At 39.3% G+C, this 22,049-nt stretch overlaps 1 protein-coding gene across 1 annotated transcript in view; it reads left to right on the top strand.

The window, feature by feature from the left end:
• LOC6524306 (allatostatin-A receptor) overlaps positions 1-22,049 on the top strand; it is a 72,520-nt gene that overhangs the window by 15,900 nt on the left and 34,571 nt on the right. Inside the window, exon 2 of the mRNA XM_002100129.3 lies at positions 21,537-21,580. The gene's annotated coding sequence lies outside the window, so the exon portion shown is untranslated. The remainder of the gene's footprint in view (positions 1-21,536; positions 21,581-22,049) is intronic.

The following is a 22,049-nucleotide window of genomic DNA, read 5'->3' as shown; positions in this document are numbered from 1 at the left end:
AAAGGGTTCCCAAACTGAGATTGCAGAACTGAGGTGCACGGCACCAAATGGAGGCTTAAAGGGCTTTAAATGGGGGCCCAAAGTTGCCAGGATTTTTTTTCGAAACGCAGATTCGAGGTTGCTTTGAGCTCTGCTGCTAATGTAACACCTCTCTTTCCCTTTGGGAAAATGCCCATATTGATGGAGCGCCTTTTAGATTGATGGCAGAATCCTGGCGGAGATTGCGTGTACAAATATGCAGTAATCTAAAGATTTATTTCAGAGTTTGCTTTACTTAGGAGCTTAAATGCCTTTCAAATAATTACTGGTTTTCTGTTTAGATAACATGTATTTAAAATTGACCTAACGCTATCAAAGTTATTTAATTAAAGTTGTGCATATTTAATATAAAAATCAATTAATGGGCGAATGATTTTGATTAGTGTTTGTTCAAGTGACTTGCCACTCTGCTGACTGTTGAAACGTTTTTGACTTGGTTCTAGTTTATATCCCAGTCGCCTAGTCTACTCTCGTTCTTAGTTTTTTAAGACGACTTAACCATTGACCCAGGCATCCTGTTCATTGCCTCGAGTCGTCGCCTCCGCTCTGAAGAACTTTCACATCACTGCGCATTAATAAAGCATTAAAACCAGAAACAGAGAAAGGGACTAAGACGGGTATTATTGTCCAGATTTAACGAATTGTGAAAAGGCAATTCCAATGAAAATGAAATATTTATGGCATCCACCGTCTCCATCAATTCGGGGCATATTTTATTCAACATTTTCACATGCGGCCACGTGGCGTATGAGCAATGCACAAACCAACACCCACACAGTTGGTTCTTTGGAATGCGATGGCTGGGATTACCAATCAACATCGTAATGCGAGTTATGGAGGGGCACAAACATATCCCATAACACAAAAACATAACTAATCCAGGGTAATGTTAATCTCCAGGCAGCAGGAGTGCTAGTTTTGTCCGGTCGGTAATGAGATGGTGGTAAATATCTTGTAAATACTTTAGTAGCTTTATATAATCAAAGACATTTTTGAACACTAATTTAACTCTTATGATATTTTCACATATTTTTGCAGTGCAGAAATAACCATGATGTATACGTGATATAGTCTCCATTCGGACCATATCACACATACGCCACCAGTTATCTGTCAGCTTTTTTTCTGCAGGACCATTCTTGATGCTCTCCCAATTCGACCATTTGGTGAAATGACTATGGGAATTTCCCACTTGAGATTCAATTGGCAACTTTGGTTTGGCAAAATTTTTAATCGCTAGGATGAACTGCGAATGGAGCCCAATAAAGACAATAAGATACGAAAAAGGATTGCGTAAATGCAACATTGCTATTTGCCCGCTTTTGGTTACCCATCCGAATCATTTCGGTCTCTTATAGGGGAAGGTTTTTTAACTTTTCCCACCCGTTCATAACTCCTCTTCTTCAATCCCTTCTCCATTTCGGCTAAGCCGCAGAAAAAGCCGCTTAGCAAATTATCAATCTTAATTTGACATTTTTCGCAAATCTACCACACAAAGAAACAAAAAGAAAGCAGGATGACGAAAAAGAGAAAGCTAGGAAAACTGGCAGATTTTTACAAATTGTGGGGGTGGGAAACATTTAAGGAATTAATAAAGACATTGGTTTCAGTTCTCTACGATTTGGTTGCCCAATTTATTTATTTTCTTTTTTCGCCTCTGAAAAGCCACTTGGCAGTTCATTTGGATTGCTGCTCTTTGATATTTAGTTCAGGAGAAAATTCTTGTGGGTATATTGGTTAGTGGCTTAAAAAGCCACTTTTATTAATATAAATTTTTTATTCATAGAAAAAGGCCTACCACAAACTAAACACTATTTGTGCAACTTGTATTTTTATTATTCTTCAGCCCATGTTAGTTGCGCAGCAGAGTATCTGAGGTCCTAAATGGCTACTTAGCACTCTAGACTATTTGCTGGCAGCCTAAGTAGCTTTCGCCCAAACATTGTGGAGAAATTGGGGCTGGAGAAAGGCCTGTCTGGGTGTCCAGCATTTTCTTGGCTGTTGATGTAGCCTAATGTGCTTGTATTTACTTAAACGCACAAAACGACTTTCCCGCAGGACACTCTCGTCCTTACTGTCCTGCATTAGGGCCCGCATCTCCCTTTCTAAACTCCCTCGGCTGATGAGCAGCAAATTGAATTTTATTGACTTGATTCGCGTTCGCTGACCATTCTTGCTTGGCTACTCTGTGTGTTTGTGTGTGCTCAATAAATTGATTTCTGATTATCATTGCATAATAAAATGACTAAATCCGTGAGGAGAGAAAAAATGGCAAGGAACGCGAGGCAAAGAAAATGCGAAAAAAACGAAGTGCCCGCGTAGACAGAAGTTTTAATGAAGCGTATTAAAATTTAATTAAATAACAATTTGCACAAATGTAAATAAACATGGCGCTGCTTATGTATAGCAGCCCAGGACCGAGCAGCTCCGGCAGGACATTCTCTTGGCAAATGGAAAATGGCAAATGGCGACGAGCAACTGGCGACGGGCGATGGGCAACTGGCAACGCCCTGTGCGGCGAACTTTGGTCATTAAATTAAGTGCACGAGACGCCGCCGTCGATGGCGCTACTGAAGATGGTGGAAATGGAGGGAAGAGGATGGAAGAGGCTGAAGAGGATGAATGGCGGACGAGTGGGCGGACGCCGCTGTGTTGGAGATGCCGCAGCCACAGGTAGATCCGGAAAATACGAGGCCAGTTGGCTACATACCAAATCTGCCGAAAGATCAGAAATAAATTTCTATTACTTTTATGCATGCGTTGACCGAATTTGAAAATTAAACAATTTTTTAATTGCGGATGAGGCTGAGACACATCGCCTTCCCCTTTTATTTAATACGACCTTTAATATGATTTTTAATTTCGCACACATTCTGTCATGCACCAACACACAAGCAGCTTCAAAGGAGGGTTACGCCCGCCCCACTGCCCTACGCCCCTTTGTAAATGTTTTACCAGATCGCATCACTCATACGCAACGTTGAACGCGTTGCTTTTTTCGCTGTGCCTGTCTGTTGCTGTGAGTGTGTTTTTGGGCGTGGGACTGAGTACGTGTGTGGGCGTGGCAGGTAAGGTCTTAATTGAATTTGCTTTTTTTCCAGTTGCGTTGGCCGGGCAACACCCCTTCTCCCCAACGAATTTCAACCCACCTACGCGCCCAAAAATTCCAACTGAGCCTACACATAGGACATTTTTGTTGCTTTATAAGAAAATTAAATAATTCTTATTTAATTCCCTTGCCTTATGCAATTTGCTTTCGTTATTTGCTTTCTGTTGCTTTATATTTTTCGGTATCAAGTATTTCAAGTGTGATTGCTTTAAGACTGAAGGTTAAGGTTAGGTTAAGAAATACATACTGACCTATTTAAAACATTGTATATATTTATTTGCACTTAAAGATATTCAATTGGTAAAACTCATAAAAACGAAGAAGCCAGCAAATTTAAGCGGCTTGAGATCGACTTTTTATGGGCTACCTATTGCTGTCACAAATTTTTTCCCAAACAAGCCTGTTTCTTATCTACTGTTTGCACTTACTGCGGAGCTTGTCATCTGGCTAAAGGAAACCAAATAAAAGTGTCCTAATTTTTTTTACGTTTTTCCATTAAAATAAATAATAAAATATTATTAAGCATATTACCAAAAAGAAGAGCAAAATGAATACAACAATAATTTTATTTCAATTTTAGATATTTGTAAAATTAGCTGTCAGGTTTTGGATGGTTTGCAAGTTAAAAAAAAATACTGAAAAGGGTTCAGTCACTGGGTGATCATGTAAAGATGATTTCAAATAGCTGGCATGGCCATTGAGTCGACGGTATATCATGTAACACAGAGCTCAAAGTATTCCAGGCTAATGACTGTGTTTCGTGTTCATTAGACGGCCCAGGCCAAAAGATAACGGCCATGTTAACTAAGGTGGCTGAGATGAGGACGAAAAACCGCAGGCGCGGTGGAAATAAACGAACTTTCAACTTGTCGCCATGCCAAGGAGTTGGCCTGAATCCATTTGGGTAATGGCTGGTAATTATCCCTAATTAGTTGTAAAATATTGAAGTGAAAGTATTTCGGTTTTTTGCCATTAGCAAAAACTTTTCCAGACCCTTTTCCATAATAACGATAATCATAATAATGGCATAATGCTGGGATACCAAGTAAAAATGCGATTACAACTGCGCATCAACGTTCCATGATGAATTTCCCTCGCGTTTTTTTGTTTTTGATTTTCCCTAATGTCATTTTTCACAAGTCGAAAATTAATTACCACACAAAATTCATTATGCATACTACACTAGCAACGAGATTGTAGTGAAAAATTCAAAGTGCTTTCCGCCTATATAAAATTTGCTGGTAAATTCCACAGATCATTTAAACTATCTGAAACATTTAATTTGCTCTTCAGTTAGGTGAAACTTATTAAAAAAGTTGCATGTGCAGTGAACAAAATTGTTATATCATGTGTTAATCAAAAAACTTGTAACACCCCCGGGTGTCTGCTGTGTGCGACGTATGCGTAACGGGTATCTAATAGTCACGACACATTTGACTACAGCATTCACTCTTGTGTTATACTCGAAAGTGTTGACCAGAACAAAGTAGTTCCGCTCTATTTCTTGGCGCGTTTCCCGAAGCTCTGTCATAAATTTAATTAACGATAATATCCACGCCCGCCAACGCTAACGGGCAATGTTTTTTGGTCACAGAACACGCAGGTGGGTCGTTCTGGATGGACTTGGGTGTATTTGGGTGGCTGTAGGTGTCTGTAGGTGGTTTCAGGTTGTTGGGTGGTTGTGTGGTTGTGTGGTTTGCCAGAGTCAACCTGCTTAAGTGACATGCAAAAACAAGAAAACTGAAGGGAAAGTGGTGCAAAAAGAAAACGTGAAACGCTTTTAAGCGAGAGTCACGCGTCGAGCGGTTTGCCTTTCTACCCTCTCTCTACACTGTAAAATATCTTGAAAACAAAATAAATTAAAGCACAACAATGTACAAAGAATCTAAAAACATTTTGCAAAGAGTGAAAAATTAATATTTCTTTATACCTGTAATTCAATAGCATTATTACAAACATTTTTTTTAAACCTGTTTCATAATACATGATATTTTCCCAGTGCCTCACCATCCATCCTTTGTGTTGTACGCTATACTTGTCCAGCTGAACTTTTAGCCCAGCAGCTGCTTTTCCCGCCAACATGCTAAAATGGTGGAAAGCCAGAGGGGTCGTGGGTGGGCGGAACAGACAGCTGGCAGGCATACGACACTTTCCATCGTCATCATCATCTTCATCAACATCTCCGCCAGTTTTGCGTTTGCGTTTGCCTTTGGTTCTTTTTTTTTTTTTTTTGCAGCCGGAGCGACGGCTGCTAATTAAAATAGTATGCAGCCAGCATCAGCTTAAGTGCAGCTTTTACGGGGAAAATGTTTTTCCTTCTGGCCAAAATGGGCCGCCGCAAGTGAGCCGCGTGACAGGAAAAGCCGAGAGAAAAGTGTTAAACGCTTTGCGAAAATGGATGATGGATGTCATGCGATCAAGTATTTGGTTAAATAAAATAATAAAGTTATTATTTGATATTCATCTTTGAGCAGCTTCCATTTTCGCGCTATACTTATCAGGCTTTAAAACTGTGCATTTCCTTTTTTGCCTTGAATTCAGGCCACCACAGGTGTATGTGGTCATTTCCCAGCTGACTGTTTTTCCCCATTTCCCAGAGAAGCTTGTGACTTGCCTTAATTGCATTTTCCTGTAGCTCAGTTTTATCTTCCGTTTTTGCGTCTGTCACTTTTCGCCATTGTTTTACGAGCCAAGAACCAAGAACTAATGCCAACTTAATTTTCCAATTTACACAAGAGCAAACAATGGGAAAACACTTGGAAGGGGAAAGTGAAGCTTAATACGTTAAAAGAGGGGAATGCTAATTTATTTTAATTTAACCAGCCAACTTCTTAGTTTTTCGACTTACAATGAATTTATTAGGACTTTGCCAAAAAGTCGGCCACTGTTTGCTGCTACAGCTCTTCTATGGCCAAAGCTTTTCATTTTCCGTCGGCTGGGATTTTGAACAAAATGCACGCAACTTAGCTTAGCTGCGACAAATTTATTGTCCAGAGTGCATTACATTTCCCCAAGACCCACGGAAAATTGCCAGCACTTAAATAAATTTATGAAAATATGCATCGTGCAGAGCGTGTTTCAGGCAATTCTCTGGGTTTTTCCCGCACCCAATGAAAATGCTAATGCCGAAAAAAAATGGCTGAAGAAAAATCAGTTAATGTGCTGGATTAGTTGGCCATTGCTTGGCGGCAGTATGAATTTAAATTTTTTTTGCCCGGACGGCGAGTTTTCCTTTGTTAAATATTGACTTAACTGTAAAATAATATAATGTAAAGAGAAACGAGTTTCTAGAAGAAATGTAAGTTGCGAGGGAAATCCTTGAATTCAACCCTTACTTTAGCTTATGACGCAATTCACATGCGTTGCCAACTTTTTCCAGCGGAATACCGCTATTTTTCATCAGCTTTCCAGCCAATTGACTTGTTTGCTTGAACTTTGAACGTGCAAATTTTCCATTGTCATGTGTCAATGGCCCGCCGTCAGTGTTACCGAACACCATTTGTTCCCGCCCCCATTTTCCACCCTATTTCTAACACCGCCTTTTTCCAAAGTCTTTGCTCTCTGCTGGAGCCTGAGTCAAATCACTTGCAATTTGACTAGACGATGTCGCGACATTTTTTTGTTCTTTCAGCGCTTTGTTTTTATTTTCGACTTTGTATTTGTATTTTGACATTTTTTTTTGTTTGGTGACAAATTTCCATTGCTGCGTGCGGGTCACTTGGCTGGATTTATTTTAAACTGTTCTCGGTTCTTCTTGTCGGTTCCTTTTGGTTCTCTTCAATGGTGATCCCCTTAAACTGAAGCGGCACCTGACAGTTTTCTTATTTATTTATTCGCTGGGAAATTGCATAGACAAAGTCAGGGAGCTTTTCCGCCGGCGGACCTTGTGCCTCAGATTAAGCCAACTTTATCAACTTTATTTGTATACAAATTCATATATTTCATAATATTTTCACCTGCCGCATTGCCTTTTCCACGGTTGTGGTTCATTTTTCACTGCCATTATGGCCTGCGGAAAGTTTTTGCGATGTGTCCTGGCTTTTTGAAAAAATTGTATTTGAAACTTTGTGAAAAGTAGCAAAATGCTCTTTGTCAGTGGCGTTGGCAGTTTCCTGTGCAGGGGGTAGGACGCGGTATAGGCACGTGCCATAAGCCATTTGTCAACAAGAAAAACTGATTGGGTTCTACGGCTAAGTGCGGTGGTTTTCGGCCCTCTAGCTTGACCGAGAAAACGCTTAGAAGCAAAATGTAATCACACTTGGTTAACGCCAGTAAGTAGAGTGCGGCAAATGAAAGTGAAGATGGAGGCGGGAAAGCTGGATAGACAGAGCTGGATTGGTAGGAAAACAAAAGAAAAGCAAGGGCAAAGCCGTTAAAAGGAAAGCAATTCAATAATAATTGCTTAGCCCCGTTTCGACAAAGTTTGCCAATTAATGTGGAAAATACCGGGGGTCAAACGAATCCCTTTGCAAAAGTGACGCTGAAAGGTATGTTAGGCCTAGTTAAGTATGTTTTGACTTGAAAATTCGCATAGCAAATTTTCATGTCGTTGAAGATATTACAAAACTAAAAATATTAGCTAATGGATATATAAATCAACAAGTACTTTTTTAAACAATAAAATGTCTAAAAATGTAATGTAAAAATGTGGGATCATCACCCAACCTTATACATACCACTTATTTTCAGTTTTCCCCATTTGGCAAACATTGCCAAAAATAATTTTGTTTGGACTTGCTGTGAGCTGTGCGAAAAGTTCATCATTTCATCATGTCGGGCCTTTGCCTGTGTTTTTCTTTCATGAAGCCAGGGCCTCGCTTTAATTAGCTTTTCTCCTCTGGCAACAAAGGGTTCAGAGCTGGCGGAAGATAATGAATCTTTTGGCCATGTGGAGATAACTTTCAGCCTGGGCTAGGAAATTAAATTTAAGAATACATGGGCTTCGTAACAATGTTTATGTTTACATCTGCTGCAACATTACTTTAAATTGTATGGCGTTTAATGATGGCAAACCGTGTGCAATCATCGATCATTAAACATGCAGTTGAGCCAGTTGAAATAAGTAGTTGCACTCTAATCGGTTTGCGAGGACACATGGATTACCTGCCATACGATATCGACTTGTAATGCCTTTTAATGAACAACTCGGTGCACAACTGCAAATGCAGGCCACACACATTAGCCAGAAGTTGGACTCCACTCCGTTACCCGGTGGGTTACCCAGTGGCATCCGGGGCGTATGCATGATGTAACAGAGTTGAGTCCTTTGCAGCATTTGAATGCTGTTTTTCTCCTTTTCTTCTTTTCTCTTCGCAGGGGAATACACCGAGTGAAGAGGGTACGCACTTTCCCCGAACGGTAAACAAGTGAAAAACATTTCCATTTAGTCCACACACACACTCGCACACACACACAAACACAGCCAAATAGAGAAGGGAAAACACGACCGTGTATTTGCCATGTTTTTAATCCACTTGAAGGCACTTAAGGCAGATCACTGCCAAGCGTAAATGCGCCAAGTGCGGTGGGTGGAGCCAAACAAATTGTACAAGTTTAGATAACTATGAAGCACCCACAACCCCCATTTCAGCTTGTTCAAACTCATAATTCCGATAAAAAAAAGACGAAAAACATGGACCGGGGAAGAAGCTGCGACAGCGTAGACAACAAATGAATTTAGGCAAAGGGTCAACATAAATAATCGACCCAAGGGATACTCTTGAACGGACCAACCAGATTTCAATCGCAACAGACTCAGAAAGAGTTATTTATGGCAGCATGGAATGGGCAAGTGTAAAATAATAATACGCTTGCAAAAAACTTCAAAATCAGTTAGGGTAAAATTGTTTACCATACAAAATGAAACATTTCAATCTCATTTCCATTTATGGGTAAACATTTATTTCAAAACTTTGTTAGGTATCCAAACTTTAAAATTAACAGACTGTCCTATATGATCGTTGATATCCCGCACTTTCGCCATGAATATAAAACAATGTATCATTTGGAAACTGCGTGTGTGTAAACTATAATAACAGTAATAACAACTATACTCAATGGCAAATGACAGTTCTCAGTTCATAGTTCTCGCTGAAAAACCCAGACCCCTGCCCCAGTTAGCCTCCACGCCCATGGACGGTGCATAGATTACGTTGCCATTTTCCCCCGGCTGACTCAGCGGAAAAGCAGAAAGAGAAAACTTCTGACAACGACACACGTCTAAGATTACATGGGCGGTAGGGGAGTTTTCTGAAAATGGGGTCGAAAAACTGGGTGGGGGGAGTGGTTATTTCTACTTGCTTCTGATCGAAGGCATTTTCCATGACGGGGAAAACGGAAAATGGCGAGGCTTCGAACGTGCCTCATTCACTTAATTAAGCGCCTTTTTGTCTGCTGTAAGTTGATAATTGAGGTTTTGCCGGTTTTGCGGCAGGCAAAAGTTAATCCCTCCCACTCATCAAACAGCCCCATCTCCCCCCATCTCGATACCGCATTTCCCCACCGAACTTATCCAAGTCCCAAAATGTGAAAAGTAGTAACAAAAGGCGGCCAAAGAAGCCGCCAAACTACGCTTGAATTGCCCACAAATAATAAAGAAATAATTCAATTTGAACATTGCCTATTCCTTTTTTTGCCAATGGAAAAGTTAAACACAAAATCGAAAAACAATTTTTTGTTGGCCATAGGAATACCCTTAAACGGACCTAGAATAATTATATTGCGTTAAATTCCACACAATATAAGCCAGATATTTAATTGGTATGATGTATATTTAATGCATCACAAGTATCTTTGTTTTACCCATTTGCGTGCTACAATTCTAGTCTTAATTTATCATTAGATAGATTATATAGAAATCTGGGATTACATTTAAACTCGGATTTGTATACTTCTTAAAATTCCCAGTACTTGATGCTCTAAATAACAATCATCTTCTAATTAAAAACTTTGTCAACAAATGCTTGAAAATATTTTCAGTTTATTGCGCCAAAAAGTTTGCTCTTTGGACACTGGACGATGCACTTTATTATTTGCTGAAATTTACGTGTAATTTTACGGTCGTATGTGGGAGTTTTTTTTTTGTCTGTTTTAGTAGAAGTGTGTATGTCTTGTTAGCCTTATATAAGCCGGGATCTCTCTTTTCCACCTTTTTGCAGCTTTGGTGCAATGCCATTGTTAGGAAACGTTAAAAGCTTTATGTGGATTATGTTTTTATGTCGCCGGGTCAGGAGTGGAAATCCCGACGATCCGGGCCCAACTTCTTGGCCCTCATGGCAAATATTTGTATTTGCTGCCAGTTTCCTGCAACCTTTGGCTACCTATGTTCCATTTTCCCCATCTTTTTTTGCCTCCTGGGAGACGCAACAAATAAGCCATGAAGTAGACCTGTCCGACTGAATTTAAGACAAAATTAAGTTTGCTGATCTCAAATTGATTACGGCCAGTACAGTCAACTCTTTTAATCTTTAAACTTGCAAAGATAAAGGGACAAGTGTTGGGAGGAAAAATTAAAAGCACTTTCTGTACAATGAAAATAAATTTGATTTAAATAATAATTCTTTAATAAAATGTATAATTTTTGATAAAGAACTTTATCTTCGTTTTTTTGAAAACTTTTTTTTCTGTACAACTAAACCAAAACATAGGATGAATTGAATTTGAATTTTTTGCGGGTTATGCTGGTACGTTTACTGGCTTTACTTTCAGTATCCGTTTTGGGCGAAACTTTGCCAACTTCATTTTGCAGTCCAATAAACGCCAGAAAAGGAAGAATTTTTGGTGAGGAGAGGTTCTTGTCGGGTTTCGCATTGATTGAGCTACGTGCCAATGGGAGATGGCACCTGATCGTTCCCCAGTTTATTCGATAAAGTGCGCAATTTTTTGGTACAAATATTTGCAAGACACTTTCGCCAGCCGCACACTGAGCGAAATACCAAAACGAAAGACCAAAATCAAATATGTTTCTTCTATTCGGTTATTTTTTTGGTGGCAGATGAAGGGAAGCGGTCGGGATGGATGATGATGATGGCGGCAAGGGGCTTTTCATGCTCCGTGCGCCGTGAAACGAGATACGACACCCTCACATGCGTCCAAGTATGTGGAAAATGAAACAAGTTTCGGAGAAGCGGGGGAAATGCGGGGGAATAGCGAAAGGGGAGCAACATCGGTGGCGAGGACAAAGTTACTCGAATGACACAGAAGCAAGCTGCCATTAAATATAGACAGGATACGTAGACACACTGTTGTCCCAAGCAGCACTTAATATCCGAGATATTTACATAAAACAAATCATAAAATTAACTATTTTACTAAGTCCTAAAGATTAAAGATTTATATAAAGCAATTTATGTGAAAAATATATGTAAAGAGTTAGAGCTTAACCTGAAAATAAATCATAAATGGTATAGCTTCAAAAATATGTTTTTCTGTATTTACTTCATTTTGCTGCTAATATGTTAACCCTGGGTGTAGACCCCGCACAAACAGTGACATGTGTAACACCTTGTTGCCGGTTATAAAACCACAACAGACTGAAACGCCACTCACAAATCGCCTTCAAGCGTGAGATCCTTGCAGTCCCAGGAGTGTGAAAGAGTGCAGCTCGGGGGTTAAGTAGGTGGCTTTGGAGGGGCCGTTTAACCCACGACGGCATACCCCGCACCCATTTTTTGTTGTTACAAATTAGCTTGGCAACCGAGTTTACCTTTCTTTTCTGTTTGATTTTTTTAAACCTGTGGTTTGCTTTTAAGTTGACAGCAAACGGAGCAAATAAGATAAAGGACAAATAAAGCTTGTGTAACCCCCTCATGACCGCCCGCAAGTGCAAATTGTTTTATTGACATTTTGCGTTGAAAGCTTGCGTGCAGTAGTGGCTTTTCTTGAGACTTAAATTTGCTAATGAAGGTGATATAAACTGTAGAAGAAGCCCTTCCGAAACAAAATAAAAATCATTTTTAATAAACTGGTAGTGCACAAGTAAAGTTTTACTGGGGCTTGCCCTCTCTAATATTATGAAATTCGGATACCATTCTAAATGCTAATCAGCAAATTTACATATTCATACATTTTTAAAATGTATATTCGTTAAAAATACGGACCAAGTGTCACTATACAGTTCAATCGGCAATTACTGCTGCTACCCAAGAAAAAAATCTCGACTAACTATAGTAACTTATTCAATGTTATTTAAGTCAGACAACGACAAGCTAGAAAAAAACAAATGTTGTTGGCAAAACTTTTTCGACTGTTGCTGTTGCTGTTCTTTACACATTTAACGTACTTTTTTGGAACTCCCCAAATATATATTTTTATGACCCTTTGCTCCGTTCTCTTTCTACCAAAGAACAGTTGAAATTTTCAAATTTTTGCATAGCTGAACCGAAAGTTTTGTGCTGATTTTGCCTTCTGCATTTTATGAAAGAAAAATGTTTTGTTTCTAACGATCTCCCCCTTTTTATTCCAGATGCCCTCTGTTTATATTTGTTTGGTTATTTTCTTTTTTCTGGCTAATTAGATTTCATATTTTGTAGCATAACAATAACTCCCACCACATATACATATAACCGTCTGATAATTGGTGGCATAAATCATGCGGGCCACGCGGCGTATGCGCAACGTGTGAATGTGCAAAATGAAAATGAAACGGAGCGAACAGAAAAAGCCGCTTACAAATTGCGGGGATGGAGCTTGCCAAAGTATTAATAATAGTCGGGAGTTTACCTCATCGCAATCTGTTCTCGTTGTAACAACCAACAAAAGATGGCACAGTGACACGGAATCTACTATTTTAATATTGTTTAATATATTCGTTTGACGGGTATAAATTCAAGCGCCTAAGAATGTAAATATTCGTAATATTTGATAAATGGGCCTAATTTAATTAAAGTTTATGTATTTCCTTATCTCAATCAATTTCAACGTGTTTTAAATTAAAGTAAATACCTTTTGCTCCACTGTTGCGTGCTGAAGGCTAATGAGCCCAAGTGCAAGCTCCTGCTGTGAAGACTTCGCTCTACTTTGCTTGGCTTTTTCCGTCGTAAACGCTTTTCCGGGCATTTTCGGTGGCTTTTTGGCATCGCCTTCTCTGAGGAAACACTGAGGAAACGCTGCTCTCCACGGAGGGAGAGGGGTCATAATTCATTTCCACATAATTTGACTTGCACACGCACGCAGCGACAACGTTGTGGATGCCAAAGAATGGATGACAGTCGCAAGACACTGTGAAAACGCAATCACAAGCTATCCAATCGATTCGTTGTGACCTCAATATGCTAAATCAAAGGTACAGAACTAAGGCTGTTTCAAAACTTAAGGACATCAAGGCTATCACCATTTTAAAACTCAACTAAGCATGTTTAATATGTTTGGTTTTTGCGAACAACAAGTATTTTTCCCAGTGAGAATGGGATCGCCCCGTGCTTGGTATGCGGAGCATAGGGTGTGATGGTCGGGGGCGTGGCACCTGTTTACCCGCCACCAGCGTTGCCGCAGACAGCTGTCACTTAAATTCACTTCTCGGGTGAAAACTGCGACGAAGTGGCATCCTGCCGATCCTTCACAGGCTTTTAAGGACCAGGGGCGGGCCTATGAAGGGGTGCGGAAAAAAAAGGGGATTTTTCTTTTAACAAGGGGAGCTCGCGAAATGTTAAAAGCTTTCCGCATTCGATTTTGTTTTCTCACTTTTACCTGGCGGCAAATCAATATCAATATAACTAAAGGAAAATCCATTTGCGAGAAATTAAGAAAAATGTACTGAGTTTCATAAATGTTTACGGTGCAAAGTAAATTTCTGAAAATATTTATATGAATAAAACTAAACGAAATCGAACAGTAATTTGAAAAGTGAAGATTATGCTTCTGCTAGTTCATGAACAAGTTTATTTTGCGTTTTGAAAAGAATATGAATAAAAGGATTTTATGCCAAACCAACTACCGGCTTAGGTCTTACAACACTTGCACTTCTGAAAGTTTTAGCAAACCATTTTGCCTCTCAAATCCTCACTCAATTTGCCTCAGTTTGCCTCTTCAATTCACAAATGGATATTTCTGCTCTGCATTTATATACATTTTTTGTGAGAAAATAGGATTGCATACAAATGTTGCATACTTAGCCGCCCCTTTTCCCCGATTTCGCCCCATTTTTCCATGCTCTAGTGTCTGACCCGCTTGCGTTGTGTGCGAAATTCCAGTGAATTTTCGCATTAAATGCTGTGCGTGCTCTCTTAACAAACGAAACAATTTAAATGGAAGCCCTATGCAGAGTGGAAATGGTGACGATGAGTAGGGACGACGGGTATGAAGATGCATTTGGTGGCCATCATTGAAAGTGTCAGAAGACAAAGTGACTGCACAATTGACAATCTCTGGCTATCCCTTGGATTTTGCTCCTCACAGTTCACTCAATAAAATTCACGACTCGACGACAGCGATAGTGCTGAACAGAGACAGACAAACTGACCAGAAAGAGACGAAAATAAACGTGACAAGTTTTGCAACTTTATCAGAACAAAAAAATAAAATGCTGTAGTCGACTATCAAGTACTCTGTCGATAATGCATATGCAAACACATAGGCGCCACGCAAAGCCTTTGAAACCTTGATCAATTATATAAACACATATATGTATACAATATGGGGTCGAAAATTTTCAGGTGGCATACTTTTTTAATATTTGCACATCATATCGCTCTACGAGTAACGGGTACCAAAAACCATGAATAATTGAAGGCACCGTGTTAAATTATAATGGATATCCCCACACTGCTTTTTGTGGCAGTACATTAAGGATAATGCTGTTCGTCGATGTTTTTAGTGCTTAATATCTGGGACTCACCTGAGTAATCAGCCAAATGACAGCCATAAACCACTAAACATGAAAAACGGCGAATGAGAGCCATTAAATTGTTGAATTTGAAACTGTAGTTTGTGGTGTCATTTTAATGGGAGAATTTTATATCATAGATACGTCATTTAAATGATAACACTTTCGTTACAATCTTAATAGGGATTTAAAGATTTAAGATAACTTTTTTTACACACAAAAAATTAATATATTCTTAAGGCACCAATTCATTATTCATTAACATCGAACATTCCTTTTCATTCCGTTTGATTTAATTACATGTGCTCACTTCATTCGAGGTTGGTCTCCAGCCGTTATTGTTTTTCACCAAGCTGTTGCCCTACAAATATATGTACTTTTTCTATGCGAGTATTTTGAGTGGAACACATCGATCAAATGGTCCATCAGTCAGTCTAGTTGAGTGAAGTTTTGGGTTTGCTGCGGGACATTAGTCAAAATGCTAACTAAATATGGCTTCAATTGTTTAACTGCTTCTGACAGCGGTTAGTTGAGGCAAATGGTTGCGAAAGGGCACAGGGAGCCGCATTTACTCATGATTGAATTTTGTAGAAATAAAGCGAGAACACGAAGCGTTTATAAATCATCGGATTAAAATAAAAAAAAATACAAAAAAAGGGAAAGCCGCCTGCTCACATTTATTGGCATTAGCCTCGAAGTTGTCGACGTCCGTGGCCAGCTCATTAATCTTAGTTAGCCCTGGATGCTATATACTCTATGGAGTTTCCAAAGGGCCTCTGCCCCACCTGACCTAAACCCCTTGCTGGCCACCAGGGCACTGCCGCTTAACCCGTCCTCGCCGCTCAAGAGCCTCTCGCTCACAACTTTACACAATTTTAATTCAGTTTAATTTGTTGGCTGTTTATCTTTGTGACTGAGCTCCACAGCCCGGCTAAAGGACCCTCCACCAGCGTGTCCTTCACTCTTTAAGTTGGTTTAAGCAGCTGTAAGCCATTCATTTTCGTCGAGTACCTTACTCGCGCCCTCTCGCTCCCACACTTGCAGTGAGAAAAGAACGTTTGTGAAGCATTTCCGAAATGATTTCTCTACAGACTGAAAGTTTTTAAAGGGAAACACAACTTGACAAAAACAATATTCATTACATGTGCTCTCAAACTTCAGAGCCATTATCTATTTGAACAGCGAGCTTCATAGAACTTCATTTGATAAAAGCCAAAAAAGAACAAATAACAAACAGAATCGAGGTGAGAAAACAGAGAAATATTTGGGTGGGTAAACTATATAACTAATTGGTGTTTGTGTTGACGGCACGTGTCCTCCGCAAGATGGCCATCAATCAAACCATCAAAGCGGCTAATCAATTGAAGCTGGCCAAAGTCAAGGACTCGTCACCGAAGCTATGTCCAAAAAAAAAACAAAATGTTAGAAGCAACACAATTTTCTAGTTCATTCAACTCAATCATTTTAATGGGTGTATTTCCTGTGCTCCATTCTCGAATTTATGTATATTAAAGATGCTCCAATTTGCTGCCCCATGTTTACTTTATTAACTTCCGCAAATGTTTTCCAACTGGGAATAACTTTATCACTAAATTGGTTACCAAAATCGCCCCCCGGTCTGGCTATATTTTTACTTGTTTTTTTTCTCGGCACTTTTTGGCAATTTTCCATTTGGGTTTTTAGGTTGCTTTCTATTATATTTTTGTTCATTCCCAGGGCTTATCATTTCTATGAGGATCATAGTATAAGCCAAACAGGGGTGTGGGGAATGGGAAAATCGTATAGCAGAGGCTACTGCAATTTTGTTGTAATTATTTGTGGTCACAAAAAAAACACGATTTTCTTTTCTTCTTTATGTTCTTTATCTTTCCTTTGTTTTTTTCTTTTTTTGTCGACTTATCCTTACATTGGCAATATATTTTCTATTTTTAAGACTTGTCTGTTTTTGTCTTTGTGCTCTCCAATAATGGATGGGGTTTATGGGGCAATGAAAACTATAAAAATCCTCTAGCTAACAGCATTATTTTACATCGAATTCTTATACATATATGTATGTACTACAACTAATTAGAGTTTGCCTCTCTCTAAAAATTTATATATTTTTTTTATACACACTTCGAAAGACTGCCCATTTCTCGAAATATTTTTTATATATATTTTCGTTTAATTTAGAATTTCAGGCAAACGTTAAGCAATAGCCCTTCAAGAGCGTTCACATTTTCCCCATTGCTGTTTGCACATTTTTCGATTTCCATTAAACTTAAGTTTATCACTCGGAGGTCATCAGGCGCGTCGACTCCCGGGAAAACCTCTGTTCCTCTGTTGACTTTTCTTATCCCCGCATCATCGTTTGCGGGGCATTAGCGGCACATATGTATGCTCTCCACATATCAAAACCCTCCATTGTTATACCCGTTACTCGTAGAGTAAAAGGGTATACTAGATTCGTTGAAAAGTATGTAACAGGCAAAAGGAAGCGTTTTCGATCATATAAAGTATATATATTCTTGATCAGGATCAATAGCCGAGTCGATCTGGCCATGTCCGTCTGTCCGTCCGTCTGTCCGTCTGTCCGTCTGTCCGTCTGTCCGTCTGTCCGTATGAACGTCGAGATCTCAGGAACTACAAAAGCTAGAAAGTTGAGACTAAGCATACAGACTCCAGAGACATAGACGCAGCGCAAGTTTGTTGATTCATGTTGCCACGCCCACTCTAACGCCCACAAACCGCCCAAAACTGCCACGCTCACACTTTTGAAAAATGTTTTGATATTTTTTCATTTTTGTATTAGTCTTGTAAATTTCTATTGATTTGCAAAAAAACTTTTTGCCACGCCCACTCTAACGCCCACAAACCGCCTAAAGCTGCCACGCCCACGCTTTTGAAAAATGTTTTGATATTTTTTCATTTTTGTATTAGTCTTGTAAATTTCTATTGATTTGCAAAAAAACTTTTTGCCACGCCCACTCTAACGCCCACAAACCGCCTAAAGCTGCCACGCCCACGCTTTTGAAAAATGTTTTGATATTTTTTCATTTTTGTATTAGTCTTGTAAATTTCTATCGATTTGCCAAAAAACTTTTTGCCACGCCCACTCTCACGCCCACAAGCCGCCAAAAACTGTCAGTGTTGAAGACACTCCTTCACGCTTCCACTAGCTGAGTAACGGGTATCAGATAGTCGGGGAACCCGACTATAGCGTTCTCTCTTGTTTCTATTGGATTTAGTAGTTTGGGCTTTGGGTTTGGCTTCGGGTTGGGTATTTGTGTTTTATGGTTATGTCCGCATATTGGAGGCCATAAAAACGGGCCAAGGAACTAAAGTGGAATAGAGATATTGTCCTTTGTCGGGGCAATTTCCATTCCATTTTCGCTTAGTTTGTTGCAACAAATTAACGCAAGGGGCTTAAGCTGTATTAATCCAACAGTCAATTCATATTCAATTGAAGCCCTTTTTCCCCGAATCGATTCGATTGCTCATTTGCCTTTGGCCGGGATTTTCACACTTCGATGTATCGATTGGGTAGCAGAAAGGGGCAGGAATAACCAAGGGGATCTGGGTCCCACTCATTTATCCACACATATAGTAGTATAGTAGTATCCACCAACCTTCCCACTTGAGTGGCTCAAGTGCCACTTGGAGCAAAAAAGGCGAATCGGAATGAAATGCGTATGCGAGTGCGAGTGCGGCAGTGGTGCCAATTGGCCCACCCTCGAATATATCTGCTTTTTTCCAGGATATGTCACTTAAATATATTTAATATATATCGATACAGATTGAATGTACATTTGACATCCTCTCAAATAAAGGTGCATTTTATTAACATAAAATTTTTTACATAATCAAAACGTTAATGGACTTCCATCAAAAATTTTACTAACATTTAAACAGAGAAATTCCACTAAAATAAGAGTTAGCTAGAAATGCTCTGTTTTCGATATATTTTGTTGAGAACACTGACTGTGACACATACGGCCATCAGCCCCTTTTCCTTTTGGACCAATTCCATCGTACTCTCCCTCGACTCATCAGGAAAATATGGGGAATGGGCAACAGTAGACGCTTTGATTATTCAAATATATATAAAGTCGTTCGACTGATTCGATTAGTTCTCACTGCGGACTCCAGACACCAGACTCTGTTCGAAATGTGAGAGCATAAAAAATAATGAAACATGCGCTGAGGACCTGACTTTCCTGGGTTCCAATCGGTTTTTGTGATGACATAGGCAAAACTATATTGTTACCTTTATGTTATTAGGTAGTGCCATAAAACATGGTAAATACTATGTCTATGCCGAAATTTAATTTTTGTTGAAGGCAGTAGAATATTACCAAAATTATTAATTTTTGCTCCAAAGTGATTATCTTTACCTCTGGTTATCCAATTTATATGATGTGACTGTGCGTTGCCCTTTACTTTCACCATTGTACAAATGTGTCAACCGTCACATTTTCTTGAGACGCATTTTTTGTGTTAAATATACAGCCATTTTCCTGGATATATCCTAACAAAGTGAAAAAGAGGTTTAAGTGCGCTGAAGCCACGGCATCTAAAAGCGGCTTTAATGAAAGCAACTTGCATGTGAGCAAACAAAAACTGAGTAATTTTAATAATATTACTTTCGGAATTTGCGAAATGTGGAGGCCGGGGTGACTGGTATAAAAACTTCAGTATCGCTGATCTACACAGAGCGCAAATTACGTTTTTAATGCTCTGCCTGCATTCATTAATTAAATTTCAAAGTGAAATACCTTAAAACTTTACAAAATTCACTTTTCTACGAACCGCATTAAAGTTGTATTTGATACTTTTCGTTCCTTTATGATTTCCTCTCCCTTTTCTGCCAGTGTAAAAGCGTGCGAGTGTCAGCTGCCACGCCCCTGCACTTTGTGCGGCCTTCATTATTGTCCTGCTGGCTCGGACTCAACTTGTAAGTGCACTCATATCTCACAGCTGCCACATTTTATTCTAATCATGAGGGTCTCCCCAGGATATGGGATAATTCACAGGACGACGTGTGCAAGTCATTCGACGGACATAGCCAAAAACACATTTTTAGGCAATTCTACGCATATTGGCCAAGCAACTTTTCCCATTGCCTTTCGTTTGCTTTGAGTGCCCTTTGCAGAATTGGCAGATTGTACATTATGAGTGTGCCGCCTAATTGAAGTAAGGACCTTCCAGCCACGCCCCCAAAATCACAAAAAACACATTTATGTGTACCTAACATAGAAGATGTCCCATTCTGTTATAACAAATAGTTGGGAAATACTGACTTAAAAACTCATTTGCACTTGGATCTTCAAAAACTGATTACGAGCTTAAGGTACCCACCCAAATTTTGTTTGAAAATAGGATAATTGAGCAACGGGTCATTACTATTATTTTGACCATAGCTGTGCGAACACGCTGCAAATTGCCATTTCATTTGCATCTGTTGATGGAATTTTGCGGTGAAAAACCTCCCACTCCCCCCTCCTCCATTCTAATGAGCTGCACAATCGTTGCCATAGCCACAAAATGCGGCCAAGATTGTTGCCATGCATGTAGATGTAGATGTATGCCACATGCCCACATGGCCAACAACAACAGTTAATTGTGGCATGGCTCGCTTAATTCCATATACCCAAGCTTTTGAGCGTTTCATAATAATATTTGATATTATTGCGGTTGCATTTTAATGGTGGAAACCATTGAGACCATAGAGAGCAGGAGATGAACTGGGTGGTCTTTATGCTTGGACTTCTTCAAAATTCAGGATTAAGTTGCTTAAGGATAAATCAGTTGAGCTGAATAGATGCGAGCTTATGAAAGGGTATGACAAGAATATGGTTCGCTTTTATTGAAACGAAGAAAATCAAAATGAATTCCCCCCACTTTTCGCCCACTTCTCGACCGCCAACTTCAAAGAAAACTGCAATGACAACGAGCACAAATGGCTGTCATAACTGTCAATAAAAACATAAGCGAAAACAACATAAACAACAAGCTGCCAACAGCAACAACAAAATAAATAACAAACGATGGGCGGGCAAGAAGAACAACCATGTGCTTTTGGATAATAAAACTCATAAAAATCAAGCAACGGCCAACAAAGCCAGAAAAATGTTAACGATAATATTGCCCTCAAGAAAAAGACTGCGACTGAGACTGGGCGATAAACCAAAAATGAGAATCCGAATTTTTATGCTGCGGATCGTAAAAAAACAATATTAAACTTTCTGCTTAATTGTGATTTGTTATTACTTTGAAAAACTCAGGGGCATCACAAAAATATGCTTTAACCTAACATTATAACTATTGAGCATCTATATTATATATATATTTATATTCACATGACTGCATTTTCAATTCCCCTTCCATTTCTCTAATTTTCACCATTGATGGATTGCCCTACGTTTTCCACAATCGATTATGATTTTGCCAATGCTACGCGCAGTTAAACGAAAATCAATTTTTCACAGAATTCATAAGCGATCTAGAAAATGTTTGATTGACCGTGTTTATGAAATAAATAAATACTACAGCTAATAATTGCGGAAACTGTTTGATTTCTAATTGCAGTTACGTTTCTCATTTGGAGCCTGGAATCACGGATGCCAACTAAGGTAAGGAGTGAGTAGAAACTTAACTAATTTCAGTGGTAAACTTTCCTGCATTCCACCGTTGTGCCAGCCCATTTAACACGACCCAAACAAGGGAATTAAGCTGGAGAGCCTGTAAAAAGCAATAGCGGGAAGAAAGGGGAAATTCAGGTTAAGATGGGGACAAAACCAAGAGGCATTTTATGGTTATCCTGCCTCCTGTCGCAAAGGTGTAAAACTTTGAACATGAAATGACATGCCGATTAAATTAATGTCCTCGACTGCGTGGATTTCGAAAAAGACGGGTAGACGTAGATAGAGAGAGAGAGGGCTAATAAAGTTGCCTTTGGGGCACATGAAGGAACATCATAAAAATAAAAATATTCAGAGAATGCCCGTCTTAGATGCCGAATAACTAATGCACTTCATTCGATATTAAATGACCTGATTTTATCTGAGGTTTAAAATACTATTCAAAATAAGGCTTACAATT

This window comes from Drosophila yakuba, chromosome X (genome assembly GCF_016746365.2).
Source record: "Drosophila yakuba strain Tai18E2 chromosome X, Prin_Dyak_Tai18E2_2.1, whole genome shotgun sequence".
Classification (NCBI taxonomy): Eukaryota; Metazoa; Arthropoda; class Insecta; order Diptera; family Drosophilidae; genus Drosophila; species Drosophila yakuba.
The sequence above is the reverse complement of the archived record's forward strand: the minus strand, read 5'-3'. Positions and strand labels throughout refer to the sequence as shown.